Source organism: Bos mutus, chromosome 26 (genome assembly GCF_027580195.1).
Source record: "Bos mutus isolate GX-2022 chromosome 26, NWIPB_WYAK_1.1, whole genome shotgun sequence".
NCBI lineage: Eukaryota > Metazoa > Chordata > Mammalia > Artiodactyla > Bovidae > Bos > Bos mutus.
This window is the reverse complement of record NC_091642.1, coordinates 35,397,349-35,415,270: the sequence shown is the minus strand read 5'-3', so window position 1 is coordinate 35,415,270 and position 17,922 is coordinate 35,397,349. Positions and strand designations below refer to the sequence as shown.

The following is a 17,922-nucleotide window of genomic DNA, read 5'->3' as shown; positions in this document are numbered from 1 at the left end:
TCCTTTTCTCTTCCTGTGCTTTAAATTCCCACTCATATATATTAAGTTCACCAATAAAGAGTATTGAATCACATTTTCAGTTGTACACCTTAAACTAATATATTGTAACTCAGCTATACTTCAGATAAAAAAAAACAGTAAGCCCTTCATGGGAAATATGATTAACTTGATTTAAATGATGGGGAAAAAATGAGAATTTATTAAAACTGTGAAATGAAATATTTCTTGCCATATTGGAGGGCAAGAAATGTCACAGCCTTCAGCGATTTTGGGCCTCCAAAAGTGAGGGCTCTCAAAAGGGACCACAATGGCTGTGATCTAACAGATGCCACCTCCCCCCACGGTGATTGCTGAGGAGCTGGGAGTGTGGTGGTGGTGGTGGTGGTGGGGGCGGGGGCGGTGGATACAGGAAGCAGCCATTTGCCACATCTGCCACCTCTGACTGTAAACCAGGAATTAAGGATGTAAACAATCAAGAAACAGGATTTGGCTCCAGATAGCTAAAGGTGCATATAAAAGGAATGAATTCAATGAGCCCAGAGGCTTGAACCTTATGAACCACAACTCTCTCATGTTAGCTTCTCCTCTTCTGATTCTACATGTGATTCTTTCAGCAGTTCATTAAGCAAAAAATATTTTGAGGTCCCTAATTATTCTCCTTTGTATATCAGTGCTTAATTTCCTACAGGCTTTCCAGACAGATGATAGTCAGCACTCATAATTTTAGTTACTAAATGGTATTTTTAAATGACCTCTTTAATTTTCACCATTTTCTCTTCAAATTAACAGTCATCTTGGGTGAAAAGGGTACAAGAAAAGGCAGCGGAAGTGAATTGAATAATAAAAAACAACCCATTGTTTAATTACCTGTGCTGAAATCTACTCATTTTAAGTTAAAAGTGAAGTGTTGATTTTATGCTTGTGGAATATTTGTTAAGGGTATTCATAGATATGATATTGTTTAAAGTTTCTAAAACAACTTTCACATGTTATCACAAACACCAAATGTTTCATCTGTGTACTTCAATGGTGTCTTAAAATTGTTCCTGATTTTTTAGCCTCACCCTGCAATCCCACTTTCATCCTGTGCTGTGCTCCCTGCAATGTGATCTGCTCCATTATTTTCCAGAACCGTTTTGATTATAAAGATCAGACTTTTCTAAGTCTAATGGAAAAGTTGAATGAAAACTTTAGGATTCTGAGCTCTCCATAGGTTCAGGTGAGGCCAAGGTCCTTTCTTCTTGAGGAATTGTTGTAGGAAGGGGGACCCCTTCCACGGCCCGAAACTAGGCTCTTGTCTAACACTCGGAAATGAATTGTCCGAGGAGACACATGTGCTGACAAAGCAAGAGATTTTATTGTGAAAGGGCACCCTTTCACAAAAGGGTGGAGAGCAGTAGGGTAAGGGAACCCAGGAGAACAGCTCTGCCTCGTGGCTGGAAGTCTCGGGTTTTATGGTGATGGGATTAGTTTCTGGGTGGTCTTTGGCCAATCATTCTAATTCAGAGTCTTTCCTGGTGGCGCACGCATCGCTCAGCCAAGATGGATGCTAGCAAGAGGGATTCTGGGAAGTGGACAGACATGCAGTGTCTCCTTTCAACCTTTCCCATACTTATTAGTTCCGTATTCCTTATCAAGATCTCCTGTCATAAAACAACTCATGCAAATAGTTACTATGGTGCCTGGCCAGGGTGGGCAGTTTCAGTGTGCTTCCCTTAACAAAATGGCTTGCAGTCTTGGGTTTTATGGTGATGGGATTAGTTTCCAGGTTGTCCTTAGCCAATCATTCTGACTCAGAGTCCTTCCTGGGGGTGCATGCCTTGTTCAGCCAAGATGGATGTCAGAGAGAAGGATTTTGGGAGGTGGTCGGACAGGTTGTTGGGAAGCCCAGCACAAAATAGCCGGTTGGAGGAAGTCCTTGGGAAAATGGCGAAGGGCCAGAAATACCCCGGCTTGATATGCTCGGGCAGAAAAACATCTCCTGCCTTTGGTTATGCCTGGCGCCAAGATTTAATAATAAATATTAAGGATGTTGCTTGAGAAAACGGGTTATGGGATAAGCACATGGGTCACTTAGAGCGCGCTGTCCTTGAAATATTTTTACTGATTAGGTGTTAACCCCGTACGCTCTTTGCTGGCTGTATACTCTAAGCTCTTTGTTCCTGCTTCTATAAAAAGGCTTGACTACAGAAATAAACTTGTCAGTCCTTGCAAGAGACTGTCCGAGTGTCCTTCTTTCAGGTTCGTCACTTCCAAGTCCCAGGGAGAAAATCCTCAACACAGGTGGTGTCTCCTTTTGACCTTTCCAGAACTCTTCTGGTTGGTGGAGGCTTATTAGTTCCCTGTTCCTTACCAGGAACCTCGTGTCATAAAATAGCTCATGCAAATGGTTACTATGGTGCCTGGCCAGGGTGGGCTGTTTCTATCAGTGTGTTTCCCCTAACAATCATTTCTGCTGTTTTCTACATGAGGTCCAGATCTCTATACACCGAACTGTGAGGTGAAATTGTGAAGAGTGCAGTCCTGCCTAGAGCTTAGCATCATGGAGTGCTCATCTGGGGCTGATGGTTGAGCCCTTTGATGATAGACAAGAAAATGCTTGCCCAGAAAACAGAACTGCAGTTCAGTCCTGTTGACACTGTTCAGTGGTTTTTCACACCAATTTCCAGAAACTACTTTGGTAACTTCTCCAAAGGGATGCCCGCAGCAATTGAAGGACTTCTAGGTCCTTCTGGAAAGGCTCCCATTACTCACAAGTCTTGTCATTCAATCTCCACTGTTTACTAAAAAAATATAGTTACATCCTGAAAGTAGAGAGTTATTTTTTTTGGTGGACATAGTTAGGACTCTGAGTGCGTGTGACCACATCTGAGAAAATTCCTCCAAGGAGGCAGGAGGGGGAATCAGACTATATATAAGTTTGCAACAAAGGGAGCAAGCAGTCTGAACATCAAAGATCAGATATCAAGTTAAGGAATTTAGCATTCTGTGTATGAGAAGATGCAAGCCTCTTAGATCACTGAATTCATTCCTTTCATATGCACATCAGCCCTCTGGGGCCAAATCCGGTTTCCTTGTTCACCAGAGGAGTGGCAGTCTCTTAAGTTTCTTCTTGCCTTCCCCCAGCTCCTCAGCAGTCATCTTGGGGGGTGGCAGCATCTGTCAGATCTCAGTTTTGGGAGCCCTCATTTACATTTGGAGGCCAGAAATCACTAATGGCTATGACATTTCTTGTTTATTGATATGGAAGGAGATACTTTAATTTCATACCACTTAGTTGCTATTTAGGGCTTTCCCGGTGGCTCATGGGTAAAGAATCCATCTGCAGTGCAGGAGATGTGAGAGATGTAGGTTCCATCCCTGGGTCAGGAAGGTGGGAATGGCAACCCACTCCAGTATTCTCACCTGGAGAATCCCATGGACAGAGGAGCCTGTCAGGCTACAGTTCATGGGGTCACAAAGTGTCAAACACAACTGAAGTAACTTAGCACGCACACACACACACACACACACACTCACAGTTGCTACTTAAGCACATGAGTTGACAGAAATATCTGCATTTAGTAAGGAGGAGAATATCTCCTTCAAAGGGGAGAGTGCTGCCAGAGGACAACTAGGATAGGAGGGAGATCTTGATGCTTCATTTGGCATCTTAACCTACAAGGTAATTGCTTTGGGAATGACAAAATGATTGTTTTTGTGTGTATAAGAAACATAAACAAACATTATAGGCGTACCCTGTGCTAAGCTATGTTCTACCCTCTGCCTAAGAGACATCACAGAAATCACTTAATTCTGCTGGTGCCCAGTTACTTTATCCATAAAATATTGTTGTGTTTCCTGGTTCTTTAGGATCCTTTCAGCCCTAAAATATTGATTTTATGTTTGAGTATACGAGGCAGAAGTAGAAACATCAAAGACCAGCTCTGTGTTCTTTTCAGGTTGTTTAAATTCTCTTGTCATCTACAAATGTAAATCATAGTATTTCATGTCATCTTATATATCATGATGGTAAGGAAGAATTGAGGTAAAATATGAGAGAATTGAGCTAAAAATGCATTTATGCGATAAACATGATATATGTGTATAGGAAAAAATTATCATATTTGATCCATGGTCATAATTTTCTCCCTCAAATGCATCTGTCAACATATGTGTGTGTGTGTGTGTTAGTCACTCAGTCATGCCCGACTCTATGTGACCCCATGGACTGTAGCCCACCAGGCTTCTCTGTCCATGGGATTCTTCAAGCAAGAATACTGGAGTGGATTGCCATGCCCTCCTCCTGGGGATCTTCCCAACCCAGAGATCGAATCCAGGTCTCCTGCATTGCAAGCAGACTCCTTACCATCTGAGCCACAAGGGAAGCCTATACTCATATAAACATGATATATGAATATAGGAAAAAATTATCATATTTGACCCAGGGTCATAATTTTCTCCCTCAAATACATCTGTCAACATAGAAAATTATGTATTTGTGAAGTGAAAATTTCTCTCAATACAGAGACCATATTATATTAATATTTATACCACAGTTGTTAACCAGGGCTTGGCATATTAAATAAGTCTTCACTAAATGTTTTTTATTTAAGAAACTACTGCTTTCTCTTCTAGATCTGCAATACTTGCCCTGCTCTCCTAGATTGTTTCCCAGGGAGTCATAACAGAGTACTTAAAAATGCTACTTATTCACAAAATTATTTTTTGGAGCAAACAAGGAAACACCAAGCATCCCTGGACATTAACAATCCTCGAGACTTTATTGATTGTTTTCTGATCAAAATGGAGCAGGTAAAATGTTAATGACAGCTCAGTTCTTTGATTGCTTGTGCATTTTGCAATTCATTGAATAGTTTTGAATTTACTAGGAAAGTTTCAGTGATCAAGTAAGTAATGCCAATATGTATTTTAAGTGTCTATTGTGTGCATGTATTGTATGCACTAAGCATTATGAAAGATATAGTATTTAACTTTTAAATAAATGGAAAAATTGATCTTGCTTTTTGGGTACTAGTTGGACTGTGAAGAAAGCTGAGCACTGAAGAATTGATGCTTTTGAACTGTGGTGTTGGAGAAGACTCTTGAGAGTCCCTTGGACTGCAAGGAGATCCAAACAGTCCATTCTGAAGGAGATCAGCCTTGGGATTTCTTTGGAAAGAATGATGCTAAAGCTGAAACTCCAGTCCTTTGGCCACCTCATGCGAAGAGTTGACTCATTGGAAAAAACTCTGATGCTGGGAGGGATTGGGGGCAGGAGGAGAAGAGGGACAGAGGATGAGATGGCTGGATGGCATCACTGACTCGATGGACGTGAATCTGAGTGAACTCTGGAAGTTGGTGATGGACAGGGAGGCCTGGCATGCTGTGATTCATGGGGTCTCAAAGAGTAGGACACGACTGAGCGACTGAACTGAGCTGAACTGAGTATACCCAAGAAGAGTCAGAATGACTCTTCAGGTGAAAAATAAATAATTACAAACAAGGTATAAAATACAAATATCATAGTATAATATGAAGATGGGCATGATCTCTGCACACACTGTTTGAGGGAATGGAAGAGAATGGCTTAATCTAGCTGGACTTCTGCATGTCAGGTGGTTGAAAATAAATTTAATATGTTTGCATGAAGGAGAAGGAAAGGAATTTCAGATGGGTGAATAGTGTATATAGAGGTGCAAAGGTGTATGATGGGAAAGAGTAGATGAATGAAAGAGAGAAGCCTTAATTGAGTGTAAAGTAAAATGAATTGTCATAGATATGGAGTTCGAGGCTGGTATCCGAGACTCTGAACCCTGCACCATTAGTTGAAAAGACTGTTTTCCTCACACGAACCATCGTGGCACCCTTGTCAAAAATCAGTGGAAGGGTTTATTTTTGTAATCTCAAATCTTTTCCAATAGTCTATATGAAAATATTATACCATAACATATTATCTGTTCTTCTTAATTACTAGCATTGTATTATAGTTAGCTTTGAAATTGAGAAGTGTGAGTCCTCTAACTTTGTTGTTAATTTTTAAGAATATTTGGCTATTCTTAGTGCCCTGAATTTTCAGACTAATTATAGGATAAACTCATCAATTTTTGCCAGGAAGACAGTAATGATTTTGGTAGGGATTGTGGGAAATCTGTAGATCAGTTTGTGGAGTAAAGTCATTTTAAAAAATAAGATGAAATTCACATACCATACAGTTATCCATTTAAAGTGTACAATTTAGTGGTATTTATTGCACTCACAATATTGTGTGATTACTTGCTGTCTCTAATTTCAAAACTTTTCCATCACTCTGCAGGAACATATGCTCCCAGTAAATGATCACTAACACATCTTGTGTTAACCTGTTATCTGCTTTATATCTCTATGAGTTTGCCTATTATGTATTTTTCATATGAAAGGTCTCACAGCATTGTCCCTTTTGTTTCTAGCTCTTTCACCTAGTATAGTATTTAGGAGGTTCATCTAAGTTGCATGTATCAGTACTTTGTTATTTTCTTTTATGGATGAATAATATTGCATTTTTGCACATATTATATTTTTTTAATCCATTCATCTATTGATGGACATCTGTTTTGTTTCTGTCTTTGAGTTTTATGAATAGTGTTACTGTAAACATTTGTGTACAAGTTTTTGATGGACATTTTTCCATTTTTGTGGGGTGTATTTATAGGAGTAGAATTGATGAGCTATGTGGCAATTTTATGTCTAATTCTGAGGAACTGGCGATGCCAGGAGCCAGCATGAGGAACTCCGCCCATGGCAAAGGTCATGAGGAAGGAGGCTCGGCATACGCAAAGGCGGGATCGAGCCTCAGGAGTCCCCCTGGAAATTCTCGAGCATCTACCCCCCAAACCAGAGTCTGACTACTTTACTGCTTTATGCTCTCACCTACACCTCTGACTTTATGGGGGGCTGTCCCCCACCACCTCTGTCTGAAAAAGAGTTAACTTACAGCTCCAGTTAATAAAGTTCCTGGGTGTGACAAGAGTGTTTCAACCTACAAGCTCCTCTGGAAGTCCTCTAGCCTGCCTGAACAGGTTCTTACAGCCACATGTGATTTTCAGAGTCTCCCAACCACGAGAGGCATGAGATCTTCTAAACTGTATAAATACAGATTCCTTTGAGCAGTTAAAAGATTGATTAGAAATTGTATTGGTGAAGGGTTTTTCACTTGTTGGGCCAATGTTTGCTCCTAAGTTTCCATATCCCTTACCTACTGTGTCCCTGAGAGTGTATTGATTAATATAATTGGTGTATAGGAATGTAAGTAGTAGCTTTAATGTTTGTAACCTTGGACCCTTGAGTTAATTCTTTTCTTATTATAGCCCACCACACCTTTGCCCTATAGGAATGCAACTTTATCTAATGCTTTCGGAGGGTGGGGCCTGACTTTAGAATAATCACCTTTAGAGAAAAATAAGTTTTCTGAAGAAAGGATCATAAAATGTTAACAGGCCTCTTGGCCAGAAGATGATGTAATTCACCTAAACTTTTGCATATGATAAGTTTGCAGGAAGAAAGCCTGGCTTACTGCTGACTCTACCCCTTCCTCCATTATTCTCTATGCACAACTTAAGGCATAAAAACTACTTTGGAAAATAAAGTGCGGGCCTTGTTCACCGAAACTTGGTCTCCCCATGTCATTCTTTCTCTCACCTTCTGGCTGAATTCCCATCTGGAGCGTGGAGGCTCGTGAAGCCTACTAATTATGCCTGGGCTTCTAAGATCTGTCCAGGGAGGCCTTAGTGTCTCCTCTGCTTCAGGAGAACGGGAGGATGCCTGTGGCCTACGTAGGTGATGCAAATTCCTTATTTTGGAATTTTATTAGCTTTCCACATAAACCAAGTTATTCAGCCTCTTTTCTCCACTGAATTTTCTCACTGAGCTATCCTTATTTGATCACTCTTTATGTCTTTAACTCTATCGTATCCTGATCGCTGAAGCCGTCTCCCCTTCGAAACCCCTGGATCCTGCTGGGTCTGGCCCCCAGTATGGCAGCCTTTTCCACAGTGACTACAGTAGTCATGTTCCCACGAGCAATGTACAGGGGTCCTGTTGACCCACATAGTGGCCAATATGTATTTTATAATTTTTTGTAATTATTAAAGCTAGCCTAATTAATGTGAATACTGGCCAGAATACTGGAGTGGGTAGCCGTTTCCTTTTCCGGGGATCTTCCCAACCTAAGGTTTGAACTTAGGTCTCCCTCATTGCAGGCAGATTCTTTACCAGCTGAGTATATCAGAGAAGCCCAGTTGGTCTGGATAGTTCTTCTATTTCAATTAAAAAATTTTTACCTGTCAGTTATACCTTAGTAAAACTTGGAAATTTTTTATGTATTTAATGTGTGTGTGCATGCATGCTCAATTGCTTTAGTTGTGTACAGCTCTTTGGGACCCTATGGACTGTAGCCCACCAGGCTTCTCTCTCCATGGGATTCTCCAGGCAAGAATACTGGAGTGGGTTGCCATGCCCTCCTCAAGGGGATCTTCCAGACCCAGGGATCGAACCTGTGTCTCCTGCATTGCAGGCAGATTCTTTACCACTAAGCCACTGGAGAAGCCCATTTAATGTGTACAATATGCTGTTTTGAAACACGTATGCTGGAGGCTATGCTTAGGAGTTGAATGGGATTTTGAACTTGCTTCTCTTCCAGACTGGGCCTGAGTGGGATTTTGAACTTGCTTCTCTGCCAGACTGGGCCATAAGATGAACTCTGCACTTCCTGGGTACTTGTGGCTAGGATTACTGGTAGGAAAAAATATTGTAATTTTGCTTGTTTTTCCTATGCTGTTGGTATCATATTGAACAAATCATTGCCCAGACCAATATAAAGAAGCTTTCCCTTTTTGCTTTCTTCTAGGTGTTTCATGGCTTTAGGTCTTGTTTATGTCTTCAGTCCATTTTGAGGTGATGTTTTGTATGTTGTAAAATAATGATTCAAATTCTTTTTTTTTTTTTGCAGGTGGTGATCTAATTTTCCCAACACTCTATTTTTGAGAAATTGTGCTCTCCACATTATGTATCTTGAGATAAGTTGATCATAAATTTGTCCATTAATTTCTGGGTTCTTTATTCTTTTACATTGGTCTGTGTAGCTGTTTTTATACTGTTTTGATTATTATAGCTTTGTAATATAGTTTGAAATCAGAAAGTGCAATTCCTCCACCCTTGTTCTTTTTTAGTATGGCAGTGGCTATGCAGGGTCCTTGGTTGTTCCATATGAATTAAAATATTTTTTTAAATTATTGACTTTTGACTGTGCTGGGTCTTCATTCCTCTGCAGGCTTTCTCTAGCTGTGGCAAGTAGGAGCTATTCTCTAGTTGTGGTGCATGGACTTCTCACCGTGGTGGCTTCTTTTGTTGCGCGCATAGGCTCTAGGGTGCCTGGGCTCAGTGGTTGTGGTGCATGGGCTTAGTTGCCTCATGGCACTTGGGACGTTCGTGGACTAGAGACTAAACTCATGTCCGCTGCATTGGTAGGCAGATTCCTAACTACTGGACCACCAGAGGAATCCTTGCATATGAATTTTAATTTTTTTCTATTTCTGTGAAAAATTCTATTTTGATACGTATTTCATTGAATCTGTATATTGCTTTTGGTAATATAGACATTTTAACAATATTAATTCTTCTTATTCATATACATGGGATATCTTTCATTAATTGATCCTCTTCGTTTTCTTTTTTATAGTTTCCAGTGTACAGATCTTTTGCTTCCTTGATTAAATTTATTTTAAGTATTAGGAGATCCAACCAGTCCATCCTAAAGGAAATCAATCCTGGGTGTTCATTGGAAGGACTAATGTTGAAGCTCAAACTCCAATACTTTGGCCACCTGATGCAAAGAGCTGACTCATTTGAAAAGACCCTAATGTTGGGAAAGATTGAGGGCAGGAGGAGAAGGGGACGGCAGAGGATGAGATGGTTAGATGGCATCACAGACTCAATGGACATGAGTTTGGGTAAACTCCGGCAGTTGGTGATGGACAGGGAGGCCTGGCATGCTGCAGTTCATGGGGTCACAAAGAATCAGACACAACTGAGTGACTGAACTGAACTGATCTGAACTGAAGTAGTTTATTCATTTTGTTTCTATTTCTTGAAGTTCTGTCAGTTTTGCCTCACATATTTAAATGCTTTGATGCACTTGCAAATAACACCATTCCACTTTATAAGTTAATGCCTTATAAGTTAATGTCTCTTATAATGTCTTATAAGTTAATGTCTCCATTATAAGTTAATGTCTCTTATAATAAAAAATAATTTTACTTCTTCCTTTCCATCCTTTATATCATTGCCATGGTTCATTCCACTTATCTATAAGCATAAGGTAAGGGTAAGTGAAGTCACTCAGTCATGTCCGACTCTTTGTGACCCCATGGACAGTAGCCTGCACCAGGCTCCTCTGTCCATCGGATTTTCTCAGCAAGAGTACTGGAGTGGGGTGCCATTTCCTTCTCCAGGGAATCTTCCCGACCCAGGGATCAAACCCAGGTCTCCCGCATTGTTGACAGACACTTTACCGTCTGAGCCACCAGGGAAGTCCATATATAAGTCTATATATATTTATATATATGTCCATAACCATTACATAATCAAATATACTGTTACTATTTTCTGCAAATTTTTATCTGTTAGAGCAATAAAGTAAATAAGCAAAACTTTTTATTTTACTGTCACTCATTCTTTCTTTATAACCCTTTCTTTATGTAGACGTGTTTCTGACCTATATGATTTTCCTTCTCTCTAAAGATTTTTAAAACATTCTTTGCAAGCCAGTTCAACTGGCAACAGATTCCCTCAATTTTGTTTGCTCGTTTGCTCAGAAAGTCTTCATTTCTCCTTCACTTTTTAAGGAAATTTTGAAGGATACAGAATTTAGATCATTGGTTTGACCATCTGTATGTATTCTTTGGAGAAATGTCTGGTTAGGTCTTCTGCCTGTTTTTCAATTGGGTTGTTTACATTTGTGTTGTTGAGTTGTATGAGCTGTATATTTTGAAAATTAAGCACTGGTTGATCACATCATTTGCAAATACTTTTCTCCCATTCTGTAGGTTGTCTTTTCGTTTTGTTTATGGTTTCCTTTGTTGTGCAAAAGCTTACTAGTTTGACTAGGTCCTGTTTGTTTATTTTTGTTTTTATTTGTATTGCCTGGGAGACTGACCTAAGAAAACATTGATTCGATTTATGTACCAGACACATTTATCTAAGCATACCCCTGGATGCTGCAAGTGTTTAATTTCCAGGGTACAAAAATAATTGCTCAGACCCTTTGTGCGTGGCCAGTAGCTGTTTCAGTGGATGGACTGATTCCTAGAACTTCCTCTCTGCCTTTTGTGTGACATTACTCTAGCAATGCCATCCTCACAATACTGAGTGTCCAGATCTATGACAAGGTAAGTTATTTGTTTATTTAGGTTTTCTTGAATTGTTTTGTGTAATAATGATAGGCTGTGTACACATAACCACTGTATCTGAAAATCAAATTCAAGAAATGGAAACATTAATATTGTTTTATGAGAGCACTGCTTTTCTTACTGACTTGAGTAATTTTGAACTGAGAAGCCAAAAGCTTGTGTGATGACACTGTTACTGAGGAAAATTAACAAGAGCACACATTCAGTGAGTTTAGTCTGTCTTAATTGTGTTTCTTACATAATAATAGACATGGCACTGGGGCCCTGGAGATTATAAATGCATCATAAAATTAATGCTAGTCTAGGGACATGTTTACAAAATATGCTTTTTTTTTTGCATGTTAACGATCCCTTCTACTCAGTATTTAAAACTGCCTGCTTGTTATGTATTCTGTGTCACATCATCGCATCAATCCTAAAACAGCATTACTTGTCCTTTTCTATTGCTGTCTGTCTCCTTATTTGTGAGAGACATTCACTTAGTTTGTCAGCTTTGACACTGCATTACTCCTTCCCATCCCTTTTTCCCCTTGGGCAGAGAAAGCCTCAACTTTCTGTTTTTATGATTGTAGTGTAGCTTCAAGCTGTATATTCTTTTTATTCCTACATTTGTTTCTTAGGTCAAGCTGCTAATTGCATTGCATGTGGAATACAACCATGATGGTCCTGTACTGTCTTTGTGAATCCATCCTCTTTATTATAATTTACATATAGTTCATTTTAGGTTGTGCTGCAGTATTAGCTTTTGTACAGTTTCAGCTTCATCGTGAATATACAGACAGCATTGAGTTCATGTACATTTTTAACAAAGAAGAGAATAGTGAAATCTTGATTCAGGCTTATAACATCTTTCATGTTATGGCCCTAATTTATCTATTTCTACTAATTAAGATTTTGTTCATCTATAAATAAGAGAAAACCTGTTAATGAATGCTTTAACGAATAGTGGCTATATTTATCTCATGTACAAAGAATCTTCTGTCAGTGGAGGAATAGTACAATAGTCCTGAAATATCAGGGATTCAGATACCTTCCATTTTTATTTACTTATGCTGAGTATATGGAGCTCATGGGCATGTAAGCTAAGTTGCCTCAGTCGTGTTTGACTCTTTGCGACCCTTTGGAATGTAGCCTGCCAGGCTCACTCATTATTAAAACTTCTTGTCCCAAAATGATGTTGGTGTATTCTAATAACTCCTTCAAATATTTGTTTTGGGTAGGAAGGAGGGCATAGAGGAAACAATTCCAACAGCCTTCTGCTTGTATCTCACTGGCGAAAACTGTGTTGCTTGTTGTTGTTTAGTCGCTAAGTTGTGTCTGACTCTTTTGTGACCTCATGGGCTGTAGTCCACCAGGCTCCTCTGTCCATGAAATTTCCCAGGCAAGAATCCTGGAGTGGGTTGCCATTTCCTACTCCAGGGGATCGTCCCAACCCAGCGGTCGAACTCATGTCTCCTGCATTGGCAAGTGGATTCCTTACCACTGAGCCACCAGGGAAGCCCCCTGCTTGGCTCACCTAAATGCAAAAGAGGCTGATGAATGGGACTTTTAGGCAAGTGAGGAATAAGTTATGAGAAACTGATGTTTGAGTCAGCTGATCTATAATCTCTTGCTATATTCTACAATAGTTTTTTTTCTAAAATTGCATCTTGCAGTGTGTGTGTATGTGTGTGTGGCTTCCCGGGTGGCACTAGTGGTAAAGAACCCGTCTGCCAATACAGGAGATATAAGAAACATAGGTTCGATCCCTGGGTTGGGAAAATCCCCTGAAGCAGGTCACAGCAATCCACTCCAGTATTCTCGCCTGGAAAATCCCATGGACAGGCTACATGGTGGGCTACAGTCCCTAGGGTCACAAAGAGTCAGACACGACTGAAGCGACTTAGTGCGCACACACATACACACATATATAAAATAGGCTTAACTTTAAAATAATGTGAGTTATTTTGGATTACCTGTAATTCTGAAAAGTTAACCTGTCAAATAATTGTATCAAATCATTCCTAGGAAAAGCACAATGAACAATTGGACTTTACATTTGGAAGCTTGACAGCTACTATATTTGATTTGTTTGGAGCTGGGACAGAGACAACAAGCACTACCCTGGGATATGGGCTCCTCCTCCTGCTGAAGCACCCAGAGGTCATAGGTATGATAACACGGTGGTCAGGGTGATTTCAGAAGAGTTACTGGAAAGAAACTGGGAGTGCTTTCCGTCTTGTTACTCTTAGAGAATTACTTAAATCTCTTTTTGAGCAGCTTAATGTTTTCAGATTTAATGAAGGGATCCTTCATTAAATAATAAGAGAACATCTTTGCATAACCTGAGAGGTTGAAGACACGGTGGACAGCAGCAAAATCAATACAGCAGCATCTGGATTTCATGAGAGGTCATTTCATTTCATGCCCTGGGACTGCATATTGGTTTTATTATGGAAGGGCCACTTACACGTCTGCTCATTCTGAAAATGCTGTGTTCTAAAGCCAGAGTAGGGAAAATGGAACTTCTCCTTATTGAAGTCTGAGTGGAAATTCTAAAACTTAATGAGGTAGCTTGAGATAGCATCCACATTCTGGGAGTGATGAGTGAGTGAAAGTCACTTAGTTGTATCTGATACTGCCGGGAGCCGGCACGGGAGTCCCCACCCCCATGACAAGGACATGTGGGAGAGATCTGGTGGGCAAGGCGAGCCAGAACTCTAGGGGTGCCCCTCTGGGCCTGCCTGAGGGTCTACCCCAAAACCTGAGCCTGTCTGTTTTACTGCTTCATGACTTTCACCAACTCCTCTGACATCACAAGGGGCTATCCCCAACCACTCTTATCTGTAAGAACAGCAACTTAGAGCTCTAGTTAATAAGTCTCCAGGGTATAATAAGGTATGTTCCAATTGTGTTTCCCTCAGAAAGCTTTCTAACCTGCCTAACAGGTTTCCGGGCTCCTACAGCTGTGCATGTGATTATTTACGGCCTCCCAGCCATATGAGGCACAAGGAGACTTAGTTATTCTAACAATGCAGAGCCTCTCGGGGAGTTAGAAAATTGTTAAAATAGAACTGATAGAAGGTTTCTTTGTTGAGTTAATGCCTGCTGCCAAGTTTCCATATTTCTTATCCACTGTGTTCCTGGGAGTGTATTGATTAATATAGTTGATATATAAGAAATATAAGTAGAAGCTTTAATGTTAATAATAACCTTGGACCCCTAAGCTAATAAATTCTTTCCTTAATTACCCCCACGACACTCTTGCCCTATAGGAGTGCAACTCTGTTTAGTGCTTTCGGGGAGTGGTACTAAACTCTAAGAAAAATCACCTCTGGAGAAAATAAGTTTTTCTGGTTGACTAATTCTTATCAGAAGAAAAATGTTAGCAGGTTTCCTGACCAGAAGATGATGTAAATCACCCAAAGCCTTTGTATTTGCGATAATGATTAAGGTCTGCTGACCTTACATGACTTTGCATCCCCCATTATCTTCTATGTACAACTTGAGGTATAAAAGTCCTGCTAAAAATAAAGCTACGGGCCTTGCTCACCAAAGCTTGGTCTCCCCGTGTCGTTCTTTCTCGTCTCCTTTTCTTTTCTTTTGTCTCTACTCTTTCTTCAGGCCAAAGTAATTGGAGCGTGGGGGTATATCGATTTCCCACGTAAACCAATTATAATTAGGCCTCTGATTCTCTCCACTGACGCTATCCCTTTAAATTGCTGAAGCCGTCATCCTGAGGGAATCCCTGGATCCAACTGGGGCTGGACCCCGGTATGATACTTTGTGACCCTATGTACTCTAGCCTTCTAGGCTCTTCTGTCCATGGAATTCTCCAGGCCAGAATTCTGGAGTGGGTTGCCATTCCATTCTCCAAGGGATCTTCCTGACCCAGGAATTGAACCTGGGTCTCCTGTATTGCAGGCAAATTCATTACCATCTGAGACACCAGGGAGGCCCACATTCTGGGAAGTGCTCTAAGCATTTAGAGTCACAAGAAATTGTACCTTTTAGGCATAAGATGTCTATAAAGGTTGTTTTTTTTTTTTTGTTTTGTTTTGGTTTTTTTAGTCCAGAAGTCTGTTTCTATAAAAATGATGCTTGACAAAATAAGAATTTTGAGGGTCAACAATTTTATATTTTACAAAGTACTTTTTTTTAAAATTTACCTTGTAAGAGTTTATGATTGTGCATGGTGGGTTAGAAAAGACATTATCTTGTCCTGTTTCACCATCCCATTAAAAACTTATTACAAACAAGACTAAGAGTTTTAAAGTTGAACAAGAGGAGGTCAGGAAATACCAAATCTTCAGCACATTTCTGAAGCACAGAGAACATACTGAGGAGTAATAATGAACTCTTTAGGGAAGATGAAGTTGCATCTTAAATGTAGAAAGGAAAAGGTACCTAATCAAAGTTAATATGTATCCCTATAACCCCATAAAGTTGAGTATTTAGAAGTACCAAATGTCAAAGAGGGTAGAAGGAAAAAGAGATTGAAAAAAGTAGCAGTCTCTGCCTCGTCCCCTTGACAAATCCTTTTATCATGTAACGTTTTCTCCAGTGGGATGAGAGAGGATTATTCTTCAGAGAAACTGAAACCAACAGGCTCTAAACTCAGGGACACTGGGCAGAAAAAGAGGAAAAGAGTGAGGTGCACAGCTGAGAGGCAAGGTTAGGGAAGAATCCACTTCTTGAATTCAGAGACTTTCAGTTCCTTTCTCTATTGTAGTTCCCCGAATGCAGGGAGTTTCTGTTTGTCTTATTATGTATACTAATAAAGAAGTATATATAGATATATCTTAAGCCTAGTTCCAAATAGGAAAAGGAGTACGTCAAGGCTGTATATTGTCACCCTGCTTATTTAACTTATATGCACATTACATCATGAGAAACACTGGGCTGGAAGAAGCACAAGCTGGAATCAAGATGCTGGGAGAAATATCAATAACCTCAGATATGCAGATGACACCCCCCTTATGGCAGAAAGTGAAGAGGAACTAAAAAGCCTCTTGAGGAAAGTGAAGGTGGAGAGTGAAAAAGTTGGCTTGAAGCTCAACATTCAGAAAACGAAGATCATGGCATCCGGTCCCATCACTTCATGGGAAATAGATGGGGAAACAGTGGAAACACTGTCAGACTTACTTTTTTGGGCTCCAAAATCACTGCAGATGGTGACTGAAGCCATGAAATTAAAAGACACTTACTCCTTGGAAGGAAAGTTAAGACCAACCTAGATAGCATATTCAAAAGCAGAGACATTACTTTGCCAACAAAGGTTTGTCTAGTCAAGGCTATGCTTTTTCCTATGGTCATGTATGGATGTGAGAGTTGGACTGTGAAGAAGGCTGAGCGCCGAAGAATTGATGCTTTTGGACTGTGGTGTTGGAGAAGACTCTTGAGAGTCCCTTGGACTGCAAGGAGATCCAACCAGTCCATTGTGAAGGAGATCAGCCCTGGGATTTCTTTGGAAGGACTGATGCTAAAGCTGAAACTCCAGTACTTTGGCCACCTCATGCGAAGAGTTGACTCATTGGAAAAGACTCTGATGCTGGGAGGGATTGGGGGCAGGAGGAGAAGGGGATAACAGAGGATGAGATGGCTGGATGGCATCACTGACTCGATGGACGTGAGTCTGAGTGAACTCCGGGAGTTGGTGATGGACAGGGAGGCCTGGCGTGCTGCGATTCATGGAGTCGCAAAGAGTCGGACACGACTGAGCGACTGAACTGAACTGAACTGAACTAAGCCTAGTTCACAGGAGAGTTAAATGTATCTATATTATATCAGTTATCTCTTTATGTTTAGGTGAATTTCTGAACTATAACTGATGTTTATGATGTTGTTGGAACACCTTCATAATGCCTCACGTGTCCTTCAATTTGTATGCAAATGTGGTGTGCACTTTTATTTCTCCATCCTTCTTACTTATCTGTTACCAGCTAAGGCCCAGGAAGAGATTGACCATGAGCTTGGCAGACACCGGAGCCCCTGCATGGAGGACAGGAGCCACATGCCCCACATGGATGTTGTGGTCCATGCAATCCAGAGATACATTGATCTGGTCCCCACCAGTTTGCCCCGTGTGGTGACCTGTGACATTAAATTCAGAAATTACCTCATCCCCAAGGTAGGATTGCTTGAGTGCTAGGTTGCTTCAGTTATGTCTGACTCTGTGTGACTCCGCTGGACTGTAGCTTGCCAGGCTCCTCTCTCCATGCGATTCTCCAGGCAAGAATGCTGGAATGGGTTGCCATTCCCTTCTCCAGGGGATCTTCCTGACCCAGGGATCGAACCCGCATCTCCTATGTCTCCTGCATTTGCAGCCGAGTTCTTTACATTAGTGCCACCTGATAAGATTGGGTCCTCTTATACTGACCTCAGTAGTCTTGAAGTTCCCATATACACAGTATGAGTGCAGTTCTCGATGCACACAACAATCCTGTGTGTGGTGGCTTGATGGAAGGTGTGCTGTTTCTAGTTTAGTCTGTAAAGCTTTATAACAGGCTTTGGTAGCTGA

General features: G+C 40.6%; 1 pseudogene; it reads left to right on the top strand.

The window, feature by feature from the left end:
* LOC102280446 (cytochrome P450 2C18-like) overlaps positions 1-17,922 on the top strand; it is a 31,144-nt pseudogene that overhangs the window by 7,126 nt on the left and 6,096 nt on the right.